The sequence below is a fragment of the Canis aureus genome, chromosome 23 (genome assembly GCF_053574225.1).
Source record: "Canis aureus isolate CA01 chromosome 23, VMU_Caureus_v.1.0, whole genome shotgun sequence".
NCBI classification, from domain to species: domain Eukaryota; kingdom Metazoa; phylum Chordata; class Mammalia; order Carnivora; family Canidae; genus Canis; species Canis aureus.
The window spans coordinates 39366263-39373384 of NC_135633.1; positions in this window are offsets into that span (position 1 = coordinate 39366263).

Here is a 7122-nt window from a genome sequence, read left to right on the forward strand (position 1 = left end):
GGCTATAATAAGTTCTTACAGACCTTATGTTACATTTTTTAATATTCATCTTTATTAATTTAGGCTGAATAGGCACATGAAGTATTCTTTATCAGAGACACATTCCTTATTAAATACTTGACAGTAAATAAGTGCTCTGGCCTCCTTTTTTGCCCTAGTCTTGGCCCATGGATAATGTGATGAGAGCCAAGTCAACTGTTTTGTGCAAGTAGCTGGATACCTCATAGGTGACGGAAGAGGAAATTTTTTTTCCACGCACATGAGAGAGAGGCAACTGTCTCCCATCTCTCCTGAAACATTTCCTCACTCCAGCCCTTTCATGTGCAAATAAAATTACTCCAGCTATTTGATAGTTCCTGGCCTCTAGGGTTTGTGACAAAGGTGTTCCAAGGTCAGGAGTTTTACTTCTTGAAATGGAAATACCTCAGTGGATAATGCTGCCTTTTCCAAGCATCTTCTGACCTAACCTAGGTACCTAACCTGGGACATACTTGACTTTTGGTGACATTTTAATCTACAGATCTAGACATATTTTGAGGAGAAGTGAAAGTAAGCTGTCCCTCAGTTTAGAGCATAGACATTTTTGTAGCTCAGGAAGCAGAGGCTTTTTCCAGGATCATAGACCCATTCTGGGAAGTTTTGTTTCCCCACACCTTGGTAAGGCTGTATCCTGGTATGCATTCACTCAGGTTGTCCCCCATCTTTACTGAGACACATTGTTTTGTTAACAGGCAGGGATTTGGAGTCCATAAGCCCATCTAACTTTAGCAGCAGTTTATAATAGTCGTTATATATGCCTTGGGAGTAAAGGAAGGGACTTTGGTTTTGGTTTTATATTTTGGAGGGATTTTGGAATGCTTTGTAGAGGAACTAGCTCTTAAAAATGGGCAAGAATTGTCAAATAGAAAGTGTTTGGAAAATTTTCCACTAAGAGCAGTGCTTCTCAAACTTTCCAGTAGAGAACTCCAAAGAGCAAAAGGGAGTGACCACAGACTTCTGGGGCTGGAAGCAGAAGGGGTATATGTGCTGCCACCCCTTCCACCAGTAGTGTGATGGAGAGAATAGTTAGAGGCTTATTATTGCCTTGAAGTTTCATTTGAATTTTGCATTCCAGTTTAAAAAATAAAGTTTCACTCCCAATCTTTGTCATCAAAGTGAAGTGCCCTAGTTTTTCCTGCTTTCTCACATCTTCAGGTAAGAACAGTTTAGAAACCTGGGACATTGATGGATCATCACAAGCAGAGACATTGAGGTAGAACTTGAGGGGAAAGTACAGAGAAATGTGAATTGGTCGTTGAGTTGGGATTCTGGAAGCACCATCTAGATGGTAGTGATGTTGGAAAAATGGTGGACCAGGCAGCACATTGTATAGGTCCTTGAATGCTATGCTACGAAATTAGAATTTTACTTTAAAGCTGATGAAAATCTACTAATAGTCTTGACAAGGGAAATGCTGAATCACTTTAGTTGTAGGAGGCAGAAGGTGATTCAGAAGAATTCCCTAGAAAGCTCCTGAGGGCGAGAAAACGGGGCCCTGAATTGGGACCTTGACTGTGGGAGATAAAAGGAGGTGCAAATCTGAGTTGAACTGGGAGATAGAACCCATGTTGGATATGGGAGATTAGAGTGAAATGAGTAGAAGATAGTGTCAAGGCATGGATCCAGAGCAATCAAGAGGATGATAAATCTTCTCAGAGTATTTTCCCGGGATGTTTTTTCCTTTTTTTTTTTTTTTTTAAATCTTCCACATTGATATGTTCAAATATATCAAATAGTATTATTTTAGGACCAAATCAAATTATATTATAAAGATACGTAGAAAAAACTAGTATTCCCCCCTATCTCTCTCAGAAATTACTTTGTGGGTTCAAAATCTATAATATAAAATTTCCTTAGTAGGTAGTAAAAATATCTATTAATTCTAATGGAGTGTTGTATCTATTCTCACTGGGACATAATTGCAAAAGTATGCTCATTATAGTAAAATTCATGTTGAAATTTCCAACTCAAAAACCCCCTATTTCCCATCAATAAATCCATTCTTGTTAGGTTAAGACTGCTTATAGTAGTTTGGTATTTATGTCTATTCATATTTTTATGAATATTTACTCATATATACATGATATATATACTGTATATATATGGTGAATATAATATGTACTGTATGTAGTAATGTATTTAGTTTTTTAAAAAAGGAAACATGGAAATTTCTGTCTTTTTATTGCTTATGTATTATCACATTGTATAGAGGTATCATAATTTAAGTGTCCCCGTTTTGATAAACATTTAGGTTACTGACAAGAAAGTCTGCGTTTAAAATAAGCATAAGCTACTGGGATGCTAGGCATGGTGCAAATTGAGTCAACTGGTGAATGAAAAATGAATCCATTTCAAATTTTTATTTTGATAACCTTGCTTAAATTTTCTTGTTGAAATTACTCACACGATGATAGTATTGATGGCAAAGATAATCACTCTCAGATTCTGCTAGTGAGAATGAAAATTTAATGCATATTTGCAGAGAAATTTGGCAGTATATATTAAGAGTTTTAAAATGATTTATCTCCTTCGATCCAGTCATTCCATTTGTGTGGATTAATTTCAAAGTAATAATTCTAGAAAGATTTATGGATGTTTAATAGTGTTATTTATCAATAGAAAACACATTAAAATGAATACTAGTAATTAAGTAAATTATGGCACATTAATATGACGGAATGGTAGTTTATAGCCAACATAATCATGTTTTCAGATTCAGTTGCATAAAAAATAATGCCAAATGAAAAAAGCTGGTGTGATCTCTTGAAAGATTTTCTTTACATTTTCAGTTTGCTAAAGGATACATATTCTTTTTTTTTTTTTTAAGGTTTTATTTATTTATTCATGAGAGACATAGAGAGAGGCAGAGACACAGGCAGAGGGAGAAGCAGGCTCCACGCAGGGAGCTGGATGTGGGACTGGATCCTGGGACTCCAGGATCATGCCTTGGGCTGACAGTGGTGCTAAACCACTGAACCACCCGGGCTGCCCCATATTCTTTTTTTTTTTTTTTTTTTTTTAACATAAAGGCTAAACCTTACTATGATAATTTATGCTGGAAGACATAACAGGTGTTATGAAGGGAAGGTCTTTGTGAAAGTTAATAAGGTGTCTGAAGTGTCTTCAGCCAGGCGAGCATCATTTTGTTTCCGTGTTTGTGGTGAGGAGGTGCAGTCCCATGGGGAAGAGAAGTCTCACTCTGGATCAGAGGATGAAGGACTCACTAGAGGACAGTAGGTGATGTTTTCTCGATTAAAGTTCCTTGTGAATTTTTCAAGTACAAAGCAAACCTCCCTCTCATCCTCTGACAGCATTCCTCCCGTGACTGACAAGGCCCAAATCTACCCCCTTTGAAAACATTTCATAGAATTGTACTGGAGGTGAAAGCACATTTTGGAAAATTGTTCAAACCTCAAAGTTTTGAGACTTAATGGCCAATATGAGAGAAGCTATTTTACTCTGAAGTTATAAGGTAAAAGAAGGCAGAAGTCTTAGATTTCTAACAGTTAAGAAGTAATGAGCAAGCACAAAATTTTATGTGGAGCTATTCTATTTGAAACACAAATTCTACCTGTTACCTATGTTGTAATTCTTGGTATTTAAAAAAATTTTTAAACTTTTTTTTTTACTTGAGAAATTCTAATCTGTAGTTCAAATAAAACTACTAATAATTTAACTCTATTCCTTTGGACCATGCAATTAAGACACCTCCTATTGCTTATGGTAGCATTCTCAGTGTTACCTTTCATGGTGGGTAAAAAGGTCTGGAAGATGAATAAGCACACCTACAGTATAAGGTGGGTAAATGTAACAAAATGGTTTCCCAATTTCCAACTATTCACAAAGTGGTTTTATGTGTCCTAACCTCTGCCCTCTTCCCACTTCCCCCTTTCCCTCCTTCTCCCCCTTTCTTTTTAAAAATTGCTTCCACATCAGCCAAATTATGTCATTTTGGTGGAGGCTGAAAAATCCTCACACCTCAGTCTTGGGGTATAGAAATTGGAGTCCTTTCTGAGCATCTCAAATTGCAGGTGTGCAATTCAAAATTGCTTCCTGGCTATTAGCTTGGAAGGCTATGAGCCTTAAATTGTTTATGGCTATATTTACAGGCTTGTTGATAAAAGCCTGGGTTGGATTTCTATCTCTTGCAATCAAAGAATTCTGACTATTTCAATGATTATATTGGATTACCAGTCAGAATCAGATACAGCAGTAGGTATTCAAAGTTATCCTTGGACATACTGACTTTACTTTTTATTTAAACTCTAAAGTAAATATGAGTATTTAAGGAGTAAAGCAGTAGGCACTTTGCAGAAGATGCCAAACTTCAGTTTCTTTGAAACCATTTAGCTGTGGGGAAGAGCTGCAGATGATTAGGATGGGGAGTTTGACTTATAAATAAGAAATGAGAAGGGAACAGCAATACCCTTCTACAGCACAGAAGCTGTGTCTTGAAAAGGAATAAAAAGAATTAATTTAGAATCCCAGGCATCCCACTTTTCATCTGCTCTCAGAAACGGAAATGTGATTGAATACATTATGTAGTGATAATATAGAATTTGCCCTTTTCAGATTTTAAGAAAGATAAGCCTGTGGATTGATTTTGTACCTATCAGTTCAGCTAAAGAAAATCCTCTTTTTATCTATATTCCACATATTAGGGAGGGTCGATAGAAGCTATGGGATCCCCTTTTTCTTTGCTCTATAGAGATCAGTCAAGTTTTTCTTCACCCTTCATACCACAACAGTGTCACTACCTGAATAGGCTATTACCATCTTGGCATCCCTTAGATTTCTGTCTTTTAAAACATGTGGAATATATTTGAGATTGATATGTCTTGCATCAAAATCTAAGTGCTTATCAGTATTAAAGGTCAATTTGTGGACAAGGCCAATCTATTTGTACTCAATAGAATTTTGAATTCCTTGAATGATCATTTTGTCAATTTCTAGTTTGAGAGCTTGGCCTGGTCTTCCTCTGACTAATGTATAAGTGGCATTTGGACAATTGATTTGTCACTTGGAGGATGCCTCAAGTATTGCCTCCTGTGCGTAGCTAGTACAGAATGTAGGTAGTGCAATATTTATTGATGGAAAGAATTTTTCAGATTTTACAAAGAGAGGAGCACAGATAAGGTATGTTAGAGTAACACATCTACAATCTTATTCTAATTCCTTATTTTATACACTATTCCTCTTTGAGCCAGGAAGTACACTGGTTAAAAAAATAATGATGACAGATTACATTGTTGGTACTTTTCAAAAAAAGAAAGATCTATTTTCCAGCATGGATAATTTCTAAATAATTGCATTGTATAATTTAACAGTGCCTATTAGATATTGGCAATCTTTCAAAGCTATGGCTAACTCTTCTTCCAGTGTCTGTCAGTGTTCAGTGCTGGCAGAGTGAGTTATTCTGAAAAGATGGTGGTAGGTAAAGAGTATTTCCTCCTACCACACCCTTGAGGTGGGAGGGAACAGCAGCTCTATGTGATCTCACAGGAAGCAAAATGGGGTTTAGAACAAATATTTTGTCAGGCACTGGAAGGGGACAGTGGGAGGGGCCGGAGCACTGGGGAGCTATTGGATCTGTACCTCTCTGCAGACAAAGCAGTTATGGTTTGTGGGCCCTCTCCAGCCTCCTTTGGCTGAACTTCATATGGACCAGTGATTCTTTCCTTACATTTTTCTTAAAAATGGATTTTCTGAGGAATAATTGATGTGTGATAAGATCCACGTAAAGTATACTATTCAGTAAGTTTTCACCTAAGCATGTACTGTGAAGCCATCACCACAATCAAGTTAATAGAAACATAACTTCTAGAAGTGTCCTCATGCACCTTTGTAATTCCTCTCACTAGCTCCTCCCTATTCACCATCTCCATTTCTTGGCAATGACTAATGTACTTTCTGTTCCTGTAAGATTAGTTTTCATTTAATAGAATTTTATTTAAATGAAATCATATAGGACATAGTCTTTTTTTTAATTTTTTTTTTAATTTTTATTTATTTACGATAGTCACAGAGAGAGAGAGGCAGAGACACAGGCAGAGGGAGAAGCAGGCTCCATGCACCGGGAGCCTGACGTGGGATTCGATCCCGGGTCTCCAGGATCGCCCCTGGGCCAAAGGCAGGCGCCAAACCGCTGCGCCACCCAGGGATCCCAGTCTTTTTTTTTTTTAATTTTTGGTCTTTCTTTCAATTAGCATAATTATTTTGAGATTCATCCATATATTAGCATGTATCAGTTGCTTATTCCTCTCTATTGCTGATTTGTATCCTATTTTATGTATATACCATAGTGTGTGTATCCATTCACGTATTAATGGACATTTGGGTTGCTTCCAGTTTTTGGCTATTGCAAATAAAGATGCTGTGGATATTTGTGTACAAGCCCTTATATAGACATACACTTTAATTCCTCTTTCATAAATACCTAGGAGTGGAATTTGGGTCATATGGTAGGTCAAGTTTAACTTTTTAAGAAACTGCCAAACTATTTTTCCCATGTAGTTGTACTATTTTAGGTTCCCACCAGTAGTGTATGAGATTTCTACCCCTTCTACATCCTTCCCAACTCTTAGGATGAGCTTTATAATTTAAGCATGATAATAGGTGGGAAATGATACTTGTCATTTTAACTACATTACCCTAAATCTCTGACTGTAGTCTCCTTTCAGTTCTTTTAGGTTTTGCTTCGTATGTTTTGCTTCATTTATTTTTTTGTCTGCATAAATGTGTAGGGTTGTTATATCCTTTCCATAAATTAACCTGTTTATCATTATCAAATAACTTTCTTTATCCTTGACCATGTTCTTTATTCTGAAATCTCCTTTGTTTGAAAAAATACAGCAACTCTAGCTTTCCTTTGTGTTCACATGGTATATTATTTGCCATGACTTTATTTTCAGTCTATTAATGTCTTTATGTTTAAAGTGTGTTCCTTTTTGGCAGCATATAGTTTGACCTTGCTTTTTTTTTTTTCTAGTCAGATCATATCTGTCTTTTAATTGAGGTCTTTAGACCATTTACATTTAGTATAAGTACTGATACATTTAGGTATACATCTACCTTCTTTTTCTT